The sequence below is a fragment of the Rhinoraja longicauda genome, chromosome 40 (genome assembly GCF_053455715.1).
Source record: "Rhinoraja longicauda isolate Sanriku21f chromosome 40, sRhiLon1.1, whole genome shotgun sequence".
Lineage (NCBI taxonomy): Eukaryota > Metazoa > Chordata > Chondrichthyes > Rajiformes > Arhynchobatidae > Rhinoraja > Rhinoraja longicauda.
Window position 1 is genome coordinate 4706360 of NC_135992.1, and position 14661 is coordinate 4721020.

The window sequence follows — 14661 nt, forward strand, 5'->3', positions numbered from 1 at the left end:
CATATGTTGAAAGACTGGAGCGACTAGGCTTGTATACACTGGAATTTAGAAGGATGAGAGGAGATCTTATCGAAACGTATAAGATTATTAAGGGGTTGGACACGTTAGAGGCAGGAAACTTGTTCCCAATGTTGGGGGAGTCCAGAACAAGGGGCCACAGTTTAAGAATAAGGGGTAGGCCATGTAGAACTGAGATGAGGAAAAACCTTTTCAGTCAGAGAGTTGTGAATCTGTGGAATTCTCTGCCTCAGAAGGCAGTGGAGGCCAATTCTCTGAATGCATTCAAGAGAGAGCTGGATAGAGCTCTTAAGGATAGCGAAGTCAGGGGGTATGGGTAGAAGGCAGGAACGGTGTACTGATTGAGAATGATCAGCCATGATCACATTGAATGGCGGTGCTGGCTCGAAGGGCCGAATGGCCTCCTCCTGCACCTATTGTCTATTGACAGCTTCTCATTAGTTCTCAAGATTAACACCTCTGGCCGATCTATCGCTCCCTCTTAACCCCATTCTCTTGCCTTCTACCCATAACCCCTGACACCCATACTAATTAAGAATCTATCCATCTCTGCCTTAAAAATGCCCACTGACGGCCCCCACAGCACACTGTGGCAGAGAATTCCACAGATTCACCACCCTCTGACTCAAGAAATTCCTCCTCGTCTTTCTCAAGGAACGCCCTTCAATCCTAAAGGAATCAGCATCCTAGAAACATAGAAAATGGGTGCAATAGTAGGCCATTCGGCCCTGCGAGCCTGCACCTATGACGGTCATGACTGATCATCCAAAATCAGTACCCCGTTCCTGCTTTCTCCCCATATCCCTTGATTTTGTTCGCCCTCTATAATCTTTAGGGTCTTGCAGCAGAGAAACAGGGCCCAACTCAACCAAGGCGCCCCATCGAAACTAGTCCTATTTGCCCGCATTTGGCCCATATATTCCTCTAAACCTGTCCAATTCATCTACCTGCTCCAATGACTTTCGGTGGCTTGGTAAGCATACAAATGTATTCCTCGTTGCTTTCTTATACATTTATATATACACAGCAATGAGAACGGTGTAAATGGTAATAAAAAATTTTTTTTTTTTTAAAGGTGAACTAAAAGTCAAATGCTTTTCTGCCCCAACGCTGCCCCGAAAGAGGAAATGAGAATGAAAGTCACGGCAAAAAGCAAAATCTAACAGGAGAACCCCAGTTGGGCACAGGGTCGAGAGTGTTTTATTGTCACGTGTCTTAGTTTAGTTTGGAGATACAGTGTGGAAACGGGCCCTTCGACCCACTGAGTCCAGACCGACCAGCAATCCCCCGCACACTATTAACACACAATCTGGACAATTTTACATTTATCCATGTACCTGTCTAACTGCTTCTTAAACGTTGCGATAGTCCCTGCCTCAACTACCTCCTCTGGCAGCTCGTTCCACACACCCACCACCCTTTGTGTGGAAAAAGTTACCCGTCAGTATTATTGTTGATTTTAAAGTATCCAGGGAAGATTAATGACTCTAATTGTAGGCTGTTTACTGCCAGTTTGAGCCAGTAGCAAGTTCCATCAGCTAGTAGGTGGTGTCAAAGTTTGCCTGCAAAGTGAACGGGGAGCTGGTATTGGCAAATAGAGATTTAGCGTCGAGAGGCAGAGTACCGGCCAACTCCCACCATTCCAACTTTTGGGCGTGCCAATTCCAGTTCCCACCCTCACTAATTTCCAGCTTGGCCCCCCAGGCTTAACGAGGTTAATTCCCGGAATGGCGGGACTGTCGTATGTTGAAAGACTGGAGCGACTGGAATGTAGAAGGATGAGAGGGGATCGTGTTGAAACATATGATTATTAAGGGGTTGGACACGAAAGAGGCAGGAAACATGTTCCCGATGTTGGGGGAGTCCCGAACCAGGGGCCGCAGTTTAAGAATAAGGGGTCGGCCATTTCAAACGGAGATGAGGAGGAAAAACTTTATCACTCAGAGAGTTGTGAATCTGTGGAACTCTCTGCCTCAGAAGGCAGTGGAGGCCAATTCCCTGGATGCTTTCAAGAGAGAGTTAGATAGAGCTCTTAATGATAGCGGAGTCAGGGGATATGGGGAGAGGGCAGGAACGGGGTACTGATTGAGAATGACCAGCCACGATCACATTGAATGGCGGTGCTGGCTTAAAGGCCGAATGGCTCCTCCTGCACCTATTGTCTATTGTCTGTTAATCTGAAGTGATTTGCTTGACTTTCCAGCCTGGTTTCGGAGTAGGACGATAGATTTTTCATTCTGCGTGCGTGTCAACCAAAACCACGAGTAATTTGCAAACGCAAGCTGTCGAAACTAAAAGCGCTGTGGTGACTTGAAGGTGGTAGAATTGCTGCCTCACGGCGACAGAGACCCGGGTCGAACCCTGGAGTTCCTGGAGTCACATCCCTGGAATGATGAAGAGTACGACCTGACCTGACCTGACCACGGGTACTGTCTGTACGGAGTTTGCACGTTCTCCCCGTGACTGCGTGGGTTTTTTGCTTCGGTTTTTCCCACACTCCAAAACCCTGCGGTATGAACATTGATTTCTCTAACTTCAAGTGGCCCTTGCATCCCCTCTCTCTCAGTCCCACCCCCACCCTAGTCGTACCAGCTTCATAGTCGTCTTGTTGAGTCACATTCTCTGTAACTCGTTTTCACCTAGCCCACGGCTAACAATGGCCACGTTCCCTTTACCATCGTTACTTTTTTCTGTACATCTTTCACTAATTTCTTCCACATCTCTCTATATCACTGTCCGTCTATATCTCTCGTTTCCTTCCCCCCCCCCCCCCGACTCTCACTCTGAAGAAGGGTCTCGACCCAAAGAGAGTTAGATAGAGCTCTTAATGATAGCGGAGTCAGGGGGTATGGGGACAAGGCAGGAACGGGGTACTGATTGAGAATGATCAGCCATGATCAGGGTGAATGGCGGTGCTGGCTCGAAGGGCCGAACGGCCTCCTCCTGCACCTATTGTCTATTGTCAAAATGTCACCTATTCCTTTTCTCCAGGGATGCTGTCTGACCGTCTGAGTTACTCCTGCTTTTTGTGTCTATTTTCAGGTTTTGTAGGTTAATTGGCTTCTGTAAAATTGTCCCCCCGTGTGTAGGCCAGAACTTGTGCAAGGGTGATCGCTAGTTGGCGCCGACTCGATGGGCCGAAGGGCCTGTTTCCATGCTGTAACTCTAAACAAAACGCAACAGCGCATCTAGTGTGGAGGCCACGCGTTGTTGCCCTTTACACATCAAGGGTAGAGCTGGCAAACGACACATGCTTTATTGGAGGGTATGTAATACATAGAAACATAGAAAATAGGTGCAGGAGTAGGCCATTCGGCCCTTCGAGCCTGCACCGCCATTCAATATGATCATGCCTGATCATCCAGCTCAGTATCCTGTACCTGCCTTCTCTCCATACCCCCTGATCCCTTTAGCCACAAGGGCCACATCTAACTCCCTCTTAAATGTGTAATCTGCCTAATTTAATGTTTTATTGTTGACAAATAAAGCTATCTTGAATCTTGAATCTTGAATATAGCCAATGAACTGGCCTCAACTACCTTCTGTGGCAGAGAATTCCACAGATTCACCACTCTCTGTGTGAAAAAAAACGTTCTCATCTCGGTCCTAAAAGACTTCCCCCTTATCCTTAAACTGTGACCCCTTGTTCTGGACTTCCCCAACATTGGGAACAATCTTCCTGCATCTAGCCTGTCCAACCCCTTAAGAATTTTGTAAGTTTCTATAAGATCCCCCCTCAATCTTCTAAATTCCAGCGAGTACAAGCCGAGTCTATCCAGTCTTTCTTCATATGAAAGTCATATGAGCTGGCTGGTACCACCATGTATCAAAAGTGTGGTACACATTATTGATAGACACAAAATGCTGGAGTAACTCAGCGGGACAGGCAGACACCTCTGGATCAAAGGAATGGGTGACTTTTTTGGGTCGAGACCCTTCTGTTGGAAGTCTGAAGAAGGCTCTCGACCCGAAACGTCACCCATTCCTTCTCTCCAGAGATGCTGCCTGTCCCCGCTGAGTTACTCCAGCATTTTGTGTCTATCTTCGGGGTAAGTCAGCATCTGCAGTTCCTCCCTGGTACACATTATTCACTTCGCCCTCAGCGTCAAACTCAAGGCAAATCACCATTTTGTTTTCGTAAACCAGCATCTGCTATTCCTCCTGTCTACAAATCCTCATCTATCTCTGAAGACGGGGTCTCGACCCGAAATGTTACCGATCCATGTTCTCCAGAGATGCTGCCTGACCCGCTGATTTACTCCAGCACTCTGTGAAACTTCACCTATCCATGTTCTCCAGAGATGCTGCCTGACCCGCTGAGTTACTCCAGCACTCTGTGAAACTTCACCTATCCATGTTCTCCAGAGATGCTGCCTGACCCGCTGAGTTACTCCAGCACTTTGAGTCTCACCATCTATGCATGTTTGCAAGTATTTAACTGCTGACACAAATGAGCAATATAAACTTACGGAGACAGTTTTTAAAATATAACAATAGACAATATTGTGAATCAATGGACAATAACCACGCGCGAATGTAATAATTTCTTTACTTCCCTCGACTACAAGCCCCGAGAGCTAAATTTAACATCTCTATGGTAACCATTCCATGTTCTGACATTTACTGTGAATTGCTTCTCAAAAATGCTCTTTGAACATAGCGAACTTATTGCAGATCTTACCCTGACCCAGGACTATCCAACTACACAGCAGAATACATTTTCAATCCAATAACCGTAACCCCCAAAGTTATTTAGAAATAACACTTATTATTACATAGAACAGTAAGGCCTAAAATAACCATGCAGAACATGATGCTGATTTAAACTAATTATTTTGAATCTGCTATTGCATCCGCTGCTCTAGATGTCAACTTATTTACATCGGCGAAACCAAACGCAGGCTCGGCGATCGTTTCGCTCAACACCTTCGCTCAGTCCGCCTCAACCAACCTGATCTCCCGGTGGCTGAGCACTTCAACTCCCCCTCCCGCTCCCAGTCTGACCTTTCTGTCATGGGCCTCCTCCAGTGCCATAGTGAGGCCCACCGGAAATTGGAGGAACAACACCTCATATTTCTCTTGGGCAGCTTGCAGCCCAGTGGTATGAACATTGACTTCTCCAACTTTAGATAGTTCCTCTGTCCCTCTCTTCCCCTCCCCCTTCCCAGTTCTCCCTCTATCTTCCTGTCTCCACCTATATCCTTCCCTTGTCCCTCCCCCCCTGACATCAGTCTGAAGAAGGGTCTCGACCCGAAACGTCACCCATTCCTTCTCTCCTGAGATGCTGCCTGACCTGCTGAGTTACTCCAGCATTTTGTGAAATAAATACCTTCGATTTGTACCAGCATCTGCAGTTATTTTCTTATATAAACTAATTCCTTTGTCTGCACGCGATCCATTGCCCTCTATTCCTTGAATATTCATGTACCCATCTAAATACTATATGTATATTGATTTCTCTAACTCCAAGTAACCCCTATTCCCTCTCTCTCCATCCCCCCCTCCAAGTCGTACCAGCTTCCAAGCCAATAGACAATAGGTGCAGGAGGAGGCCATTCGGCCCTTCGAGCCAGCACCGTCATTCAATGTGATCATGGCTGATCATCCACAATCAGTACCCCATTCCTGCCTTCTCCCCATACCCCCTGACTCCGCTGTCATTAAGAGCTCTATCTAACTCTCTCTTGAAAGCATCCAGAGAATTGGCCTCCACTGCCTTCTGAGGCAACAACTCGTCTTGTTTGAGTCTCATTATCTGTAACTCGTTCTCACCTAGCAGCTATTGCTTTACATTCAGTCATTAGGTCTATATCTCCCTACATCACCATCTATATCCCTCATTTCCATTTCCCCTGACTCTCCAGTCTGCAGAAGGGTGTCCACGCTATTCCTTTTCACACAAGATACTGGAGTAGCTCAGCGGGGACAGGCAACATCTCTGGACAGAAGGAATGGGTGACGCTTCGGGTCAAGACCCTTCGACCACTTCGGGTCAAGACCTGAAACGTCACCCATTCCTTCTCTCCAGAGATGCTGCCTGTCCCGCTGAGTAACTCCAGCATCTTGTCTAATCCAGGCAGCAACCTGGTAAACCTCTACTGCACCATCACCAAATTCAGGAACAGTGTCTTCCAGACTGTGATCAGGCAAACTGAATGGTCCACTCACCAGCTGGTGCAGTCCTGACCTCCCATCTACCTCATTGGAGATCTTTCAACTCTCTAGAATCGTACTTTATCTAGCACTAAATAATATTCCCTTTCTCCTGTATCTGCACACTGTGGACGGCTCGATTGTAATCACGTAAGGTCTTTTCCTTGGCTGGACGGCATGTAACAAAAAGCTTTTCACTGTACCTCAGTACACCTGACAATAATACACCAACCAAAGCCTGCACATCCATCCCACAATGGGGCAACTAGAACAGGGGCGGCACGGTGGCGCAGCGGTAGAGTTGCCGCCTTACAGCGAATGCAGCGCCGGAGACTCGGGTTCGATCCTGACTACGGGCGCCGTCATTACGGAGTTTGTACGTTCTCCCCGTGACCTGCGTGGGTTTTCTCTGAGATCTTCGGTTTCCTCCCACACTCCAAAGACGTGCAGGTATGTAGGTTAATTGACTGGGTAATATGTAAAAATTGTCCCTAGTGTGTGCAGGATAGTGTTAGTGTGTGGAGATCGCTGGGCGGCGCGGACTCGGTGGGCAGAAGGGCCTGTTTCCACGCTGTATCTCTAAATCTAAATCTAAACAGCACGCAATACTCCAAATGCAGACCAACCAAAGTCTTAGAAAGTTGCAACACGACTTCCTGACCTTTCCCACGTAGGCGATCTTTTAGGCAACTGCCGGCGACTGTCATGGACGTGGCAGGTCACCGAAAAACCGGCGACTGGACCCCCCCATACGACAATGTCTACGACAAGCTACAACAACCTACCACCTAGTCGATGTCAAGCTACGGCAAGCCACCGACAACCGGCGACCCTGTCATCGCGACTTAGGACGTCCACCTACGACCGCACCTATGACAACCTACGACCACGCAGGCAGCAACCTACGACAACTGAGGTCAACCCACGTCCACCCGCGACAAGCTACTACCGTGTCGGCGACAACTGAAGACAATTCACGTCATTTTGGCCTCCGGTTTTGGCGCCGGTGCCTGTCGCCGGTTGACGTGAGTCGTCGCCAATGGAATTCACCGAAGTCAGCACCGGGGACAACCTACGTCACCTGGCGACAACCTACGACAGCGCCCCCTTCAGGAGACGTCAAGCTACGGTCATTGGCGTCAAACCCACAGTCGCCGAAAATGTTTAAACATTTCAAAATCCAGCGGCGACCAGAAAGACGCTACAACTCTTTGGAGACGACTCACGGCCGTACAGGCGACACCCCGGCAACCGTGTGGCGACGGCCTAGTCGCCTGTAGTCGCCTAAAACATCGCCTGAGTGGGACAGGGGCTTTACGCTCAATGCCTGACATCAAGGTCGGCATGGTGGTGCAGTGGTAAAGTTGCTGCCTTGCTGCACCAGAGACTAAGGTTCCTGACTAATGGTGCTTGTCTGTACGGAGTTTGTACGTTCTCCCCGTGACCCGCGTGGGTTTTCTCCAGGGCCTCTGGTTTCCTCCCACACTCCAAGGACGCACAGGTTTGTAGGTTAACTGGCTTGGTATAATTGTAAAATTGTCCCTAGTGTGTGTGTGTGTATATAATGTTAATGTGCCAGGATTGCTGGTCGGTGTGGACTCAGTGGGCCAAAGGCCCTGTTTCCGCACTTTACACTAAACTAAACTAAAAGGGTGATGGTGGAGTCAGATACAAGAATGGCATTCAAGAGACTTTTCTAGAAGCACATGGATATGGATTGTGTGCAGACAGATAAGAGTTGGTCTTGGCATCATTTTCGGCACAGGCATTGTGGGTTGAAAGGCCTGGTCTTGTACCACATGCCAAAAGGGGAGGCCATTTAAAACTGAGGCGAGAAAAAACTTTTCCACCCAGAGAGTTGTGAATTTGTGGAATTCTCTGCCACAGAGGGCAGTGGAGGCCAATTCACAGGATGAATTTAAAAGAGAGTTAGATAGAGCTCTAGTGGGCTAGCGGAATCAAAGGGTATGGGGAGGAGGCAGGCACGGGTTACTGATTGTGGACGTTCAGCCATGATCACAATGAATGAACCACGGGCCAAATGGCCTCCTCCTGCACCTATTTTCTACGTTTCTACACGCCTTCCTTACGAGGGCAGTGGAGGCCAATTCTCTGAATACATTCAAGAGAGAGCTAGTTAGAGCTCTTAAGGACAGCGGAGTCAGGGTGTATGGGGAGAAGGCAGGAACGGGGTACTGATTGAGAATGATCAGCCATGATCACATTGAAGGGCGGCACAGAGCTGTCGAGATCTTATCGAAACGTATAAGATTATTAAGGGGTTGGACATGTTAGAGGCAGGAAACATGTTCCCAATGTTGGGGGAGTCCAGAACCAGGGGCCACAGTTTAAGAATAAGGGGTAGACCATTTAGAACGGAGACGAGGAAAAACTTTTTCAGTCAGAGAGTTGTGAATCTGTGGAAGGCAGTGGAGGCCAATTCTCTGAATGCATTCAAGAGAGAGCATTCAAGAGAGAGCTCTTAAGGGTAGCGGAGTCAGGGGGTATGGGGAGAAGGCAGGAACGGGGTACTGATTGAGAATGATCAGCCATGATCACATTGAATGCGGTGCTGGCTCGAAGGGCCGAATGGCCTCCTCCTGCACCTATTGTCTATTGTCTATTACAGAGGCCCAGGTTCAACAGCACTGGGCCTGTACTCGCTGGAGTTTAGAAGGCCGAGGGGGGACCTCATTGAAACTCCTGTATGGAGTTTGCACGTTCTTCCTGTGACCACGTGGGTTTCCCCCAGGTGCTCTGGTTTCCTCCCACATCCCAAAGACGAACGAGTCAGTAGGTTAATTGGCCTCTGAACTGCTCCGTAGTGTGTCGATTAGTGTTAGGATCCAAGGGGGTGTTGGGTTTAGTTTGGAGAAACATGGAGCTTGGAAACATGGAGATCCATGCCTTCCATTGATCACCCGTTCACACCAGTTCTACGCTGTCCAACTTTCTCAACCACGGCCGACACATTGAAGGTAATTTACCGGGGCCAATTCACCCTACAAACCCGCGCGTCTTTGGGACGAGGGGGGGGGGGGGGAAACCAGAGCACCCGGAGGAAACCCACGCGGTCCCAGGTAGAACGTGCAAACTCCACACGGTCAGGCCCAGTTCTCTGGTGCTGTGAGGCAGCGGCACTACCACTTTTGGTCTCCTAATCTGAGGAAGGACATTCTTGCCATAGAGGGAGTACAGAGAAGGTTCACCAGATTGATTCCTGGGATGGCAGGACTTTCATATGAAGAGAAAGAGCTAGATAGAGCTCTTAAGGATAGCGGAGTCAGGGGGTATGGGGAGAAAGCAGGAACGGGGTACTGATTGAGAATGATCAGCCATGATCACATTGAATGGCGGTGCTGGCTCGAAGGGCCGAATGGCCTACCCCTGCACCTATTGTCTATTGTTTATTGTCTAAGAAAGACTGGATAGACTCGGCTTGTACTCGCTGGAATTTAGAAGACTGAGGGGGGATCTTATAGAAACTTACAAAATTCTTAAGGGGTTGGACAGGCTAGATGCAGGAAGATTGTTCCCGATGTTGGGGAAGTCCAGAACAAGGGGTCACAGTTTAAGGATAAGGGGGAAGTCTTTTAGGACCGAGATGAGAAAGTTTTTTTTCACACAGAGAGTGGTGAATCTGTGGAATTCTCTGCCACAGAAGGTAGTTGAGGCCAGTTCATTGGCTATATTTAAGAGGGAGTTAGATGTGGCCCTTATGGCTAAAGGGATCAGGGGGTATGGAGAGAAGGCAGGTACGAGATACTGAGTTGGGTGATCAGCCATGATCATATTGAATGGCGGTGCAGGCTGGAAGGGCCGAATGGCCTACTCCTGCACCTATTTTCTATGTTTCTATGTTTACCAGCTGCGCCACCGTGCCGCATTGAAAAGACATTGACAGGAAAGCATTGGTATTATTGTGCCGCTTGGACCGAGATTGTACGTTCTCCCCGTGACCTGCGTGGGTTTTCTCCGAGATCTTCGGTTTCCTCCCACACTCCAAAGACGTACAGGTATGTAGGTTAATTGGCTGGGTAAATGTAAAAAAAAAATATATATTGTCCCTAGTGGGTGTAGGATAGTGTTAATGTACGGGGATCGCTGGGCGGCACGGACTTGGAGGGCCGAAAAGGCCTGTTTCCGGCTGTATATATGATATATGATATGAGATACACTGGAAAAACATTGCCTATATGGACGTTGTAAGGCATTTGACAAGGTTCCACATGGAAGGTTGATTAAGAAGGTTAAATCGTTGGGTATTAATAGTGAGGTTGCAAGATGGATTCAACAATGGCTGAATGGGAGATACCAGAGGGTAATGGTTGACAATTGTATGTCAGTTTGGAGGCCAGTGTCTAGTCGAGTACCCCAAGGATCTGTGTTGGGTCCACTGTTGTTTGTCATTTACATTAATGATCTGGATGATGGTGTGGCAAATTGGATTAGTAAATATGCAGATGATACTAAGATAGGTGGAGTAGTTGATAGTGAGGTAGATTTTCAAAGTCTACAGAGAGATTTGGGCCTTTTGGAAGGGTGGGCTGAAAGATGGCAGATGTAGTTTAATGCTGATAAGTGTGAGGTGCTGCATTTTGGTAGGACAAATCAAAATAGGACGTACAGGGTAAATGGTAGGGAATTGAGGAATGCAGTGGAACAGAGGGATCTGGGAATAACTGTGCATTGTTCCCTGAAGGTGGAATCTCATGTGGATAGGGTGGTGAAGAAGGCGTTTGGTATGCTTGCCTTTATAAATCAGAGCATCGAATATAGAAGTTGGGATGTAATGTTAAAATTGTACAGGGCATTGGTGAGGCCGAATCTGGAGTATGGTGTGCAGTTCTGGTCGCCAAATTATAGGAAGGATGTCGACAAAATGGAGAAGGTACAGAGGAGATTTACTAGAATGTTGCCTGGGTTTCAGCACTTAAGCTACAGAGAGAGGTTGAACAGGTTGGGTCTTTATTCTTTGGAGCGTAGAAGGTTGAGGGGGGACTTGATAGAGGTTTTTAAAATTTTAAGAGGGACGGACAGAGTTGACGTGGGTAGGCTTTTCCCTTTGAGAGTGGGGAAGATTCCAACAAGGGGACATAGCTTCAGAATTGAGGGACAAAAGTTTAGGGGTAACATGAGGGGTAACTTCTTTACTCAGAGGGTGGTGGCTGTATGGAATGGGCTTCCGGTGGAAGTGGTGGAGGCTGGCTCGATTTTATTATTTAAGAGTAAATTGGATAGGTATATGGATAAGAGGGGATTGGAGTGGCACTCTGGTGTCAGGACAATAGCCTCCTCTTGAATGTCACTAAAACAAAGGAGCTGATTGTGGACTTCAGAAGGGCCACTGGAGATAAATGGGTCTATTGTGGATAGGGTGAGCAGTTTTAAATACTTGGGAGTCCGCATCGCAGAGGATCTGACGTGGGCAACGCACATTGCCGCACTGGTGGGTAAGGCTAAGCAGCGCCTTTACCACCTTAGACAACTGAGGAAATTCAGTGTCTCTGAGGATCCTTCATTGCTTCTACTCTGGGGCTGTAGAGAGCATCCTGTCCGGCAACATTACAGTCTGGTTTGGGAACAGCTCTGCCCAGGACAGGATGGCCCTGCAGAGAGTAGTGTGTTCGGCAGAACGCACCATGGGAACTACACTCGCCCCCCTGCAGGACCTATACATCAGGAGGTGCAGATCCAGAGCAAGCAAGATCATGAGGGACCCCTACCACCCCAGTAACGGACTGTTCCAGATGCTACGATCAGGCAAACGCCTCCGCTGTCATGCTGTGAAAACGGAGAGGATGAGACGGAGCTTCTTCCCACAGGCCATCAGGACTGTCAACTTTTATAACCCCAGAGACTAAATTTTTGTCGACACTAATAGTAACTTATTAACTTTATTTATATGCTGTAACTGTAATTCTTTTTGTGCACAACCCGCAGGAATTGCCACTTTCATTTCACTGCACATCGTGTATGTGTATGTGACAAATAAATTTGACTTGACTTGACTTGACTAGAGGGTTATGGTCTGAGAGCAGGTAGATGAGACTAGGTCAGAGAGAGTGGTCGGCGTGGACTGGTAGGGCCGAACGGGCCTGTTTCCGTGCTGTAGTTGTTATATTTAGTTATATGTAGTTTTTACAATTTGTGTAAAAATTGTATCTGTGTGTCCTGTGCTTTTTGTTGTCTACTGCCGGACCCTGACGTGAGAGGACGCTGGCGCTGTTTATTCGCTGCTTCTCCGTTAGGATAGTTTGTCTGTTTGTTTTTATGTTATGATTGTTCTTGTAAAGCGCTTTGAGCTCCCGATTAGGCGCTATATAAAATAAATGCTTATTATTATTATTATTATTATATATGGTTATATGGTTATTGCGTGCTCTGCTGTCAAATTACACCAGCTCGGGCACAATGAGACCATAAACTATTACAACAGGTCGTGCAAAGGGAACCAGAGTTCAGGATATAGTGTTGCAGAGGTATACCATTACAGTTTCAGAGAACGTGCAGATAAGAAAACGCACAGAGGGTAGAAAAGGCATTTGATGTACAGTGAGATTAGTGTTATCGCTCGGCAAATGGTTGGAGCAAATTCAATGCCCGTTTCCTTGCTGTTTCTCCAGCGCTGCTGTAATGAGTCAGGATCATTACGTTGATGCCTCAGGTAAGATTACTCACGGGAATCTCGGAACATGTAAACTTCCTCCACATTGCGACACACACTTCTCCCTCACTAAAATCTCCAACATTTCCACACTGGGGAAGAAAAGGCCGTGACTGTCTGCCCCATCTACACCCCTCATGATAGAAAATGGAAAATAGGTGCAGGAGGAGGCCATTCGGCCCTTCGAGCCAGCACCACCGCACCGAGGGATAAACCGGTTTTCACCCGCTCCACATCCTCCCTGCAATGAGTTGACCACAACCAAAGATACTAGAGGAGCAAGATGGACCACTCCATTGAAATCGCCCATACTGAAGTGTAGTACGCAAAGGAGCCATTTTAGTCAGCAAAACCCGCCGTTCGCTCTGCCTCTCGCAGTGTAATCAGCGTTTTGGGGGAACAGTACCATTAAAATACAGAATATATCTCATCTATCAAATTCCCAGATTTTTGTTATTTTTCTTTCTAAATGTTTCTGCAAGTTTCTGCCTACTAAAATGCCCGTCGTGACGCACTACGGCTTTCAAGGTCGAGTGGTCTATCTTGCTCCTCTAGTATCTTTGACCACAATCCTCCGAATTTGACCTGACCAAAGTCCCATAAAGCTGCAACACTCAATAGTCCCACTGATTACGGCAAGCCTAACAGAAGCTCTCAAAGCCTTTGCTTCAATTAGCATTGACCACAATAGACAATAGGTGCAGGAGGAGGCCATTCGGCCCTTTGAGCCAGCACCACCATTCAATGTGATCATGGCTGATCATTCTCAATCAGTACCCTCTCCCCATACCCACTGACTCCGCTATCCTTAACAGCTCTATCTAGCTCTCTCTTGAATGCATTTAGAGAATTGGCCTCCACTGCCTTCTGAGGCAGAGAATTCCACAGATTCACAACTTTCTGACTGAAAAAGGTTTTTCCGCATCTCCGTTCTAAATGGCCTACCCCTTATTCTTAAACTGTGGCCCCTGGTTCTGGACTCCCCCAACATTGGGAACATGTTTCCTGCCTCTAACGTGTCCAACCCCTTAATGATCTTATACGTTTCGATAAGATCCCCTCTCATCCTTCTAAATTCCAGTGTATACAAGCCTAGCCGCTCCAGTCTTCTAGAGCTGCCTCCCAGAGCTCCTACCCACTCAACCACAGACACCAAACCACTGTTGGGCCTCACATCTAAAATAGCTATGAAAATGGTGCTTTCCAGCCAACCATATCCTCACATCCTGGGCTACACACACCAAAACAACGATCTTTTGAAAATCTCCAAGAGTATGAGATTAAGATCACCCTTTGGCACGTTTACAATCACTTGAGGGGGAACCTCATTAATAAAATAGTGAGCGGCCTGGATAGAGTGGATGTGGAGAGGATGTTTCCACTAGTGGGAGAGTCTAGGACCAGAGGTCACAGCCTCAGAATTAAAGGGCGTTCCTTTCGGAAGGAGACGAGGAGGAATTTCTTTAGTCCGAGGGTGGTGAATCTGTGGAATTCATTGCCACAGACGTCTGTGGAGGCCAAGTCAAAGGATATTTTTAAGGCAGAGATAGATAGATTCTTGACTGGTACGGGTGTCAGGGGTTATGGGGAGAAGGCAGGAGAATGGGGTTAGGAGAGAGAGAGAGATCGATCAGCCATGATTGAATGGCGGAGTAGACTTGATGGGCCGAATGGCCTAATTCAGCTCCTATCACTGATGAGCTTCATCCGTGGTGTAGGCCGATGCTTAACTCACCCACTCTCCTGGTGTGTCATGGGTCATGTCAACAATCTGATCGCCTTGCTCTTTCTATGTAGTGCCACATGAGACCCTCGCGAGTGGT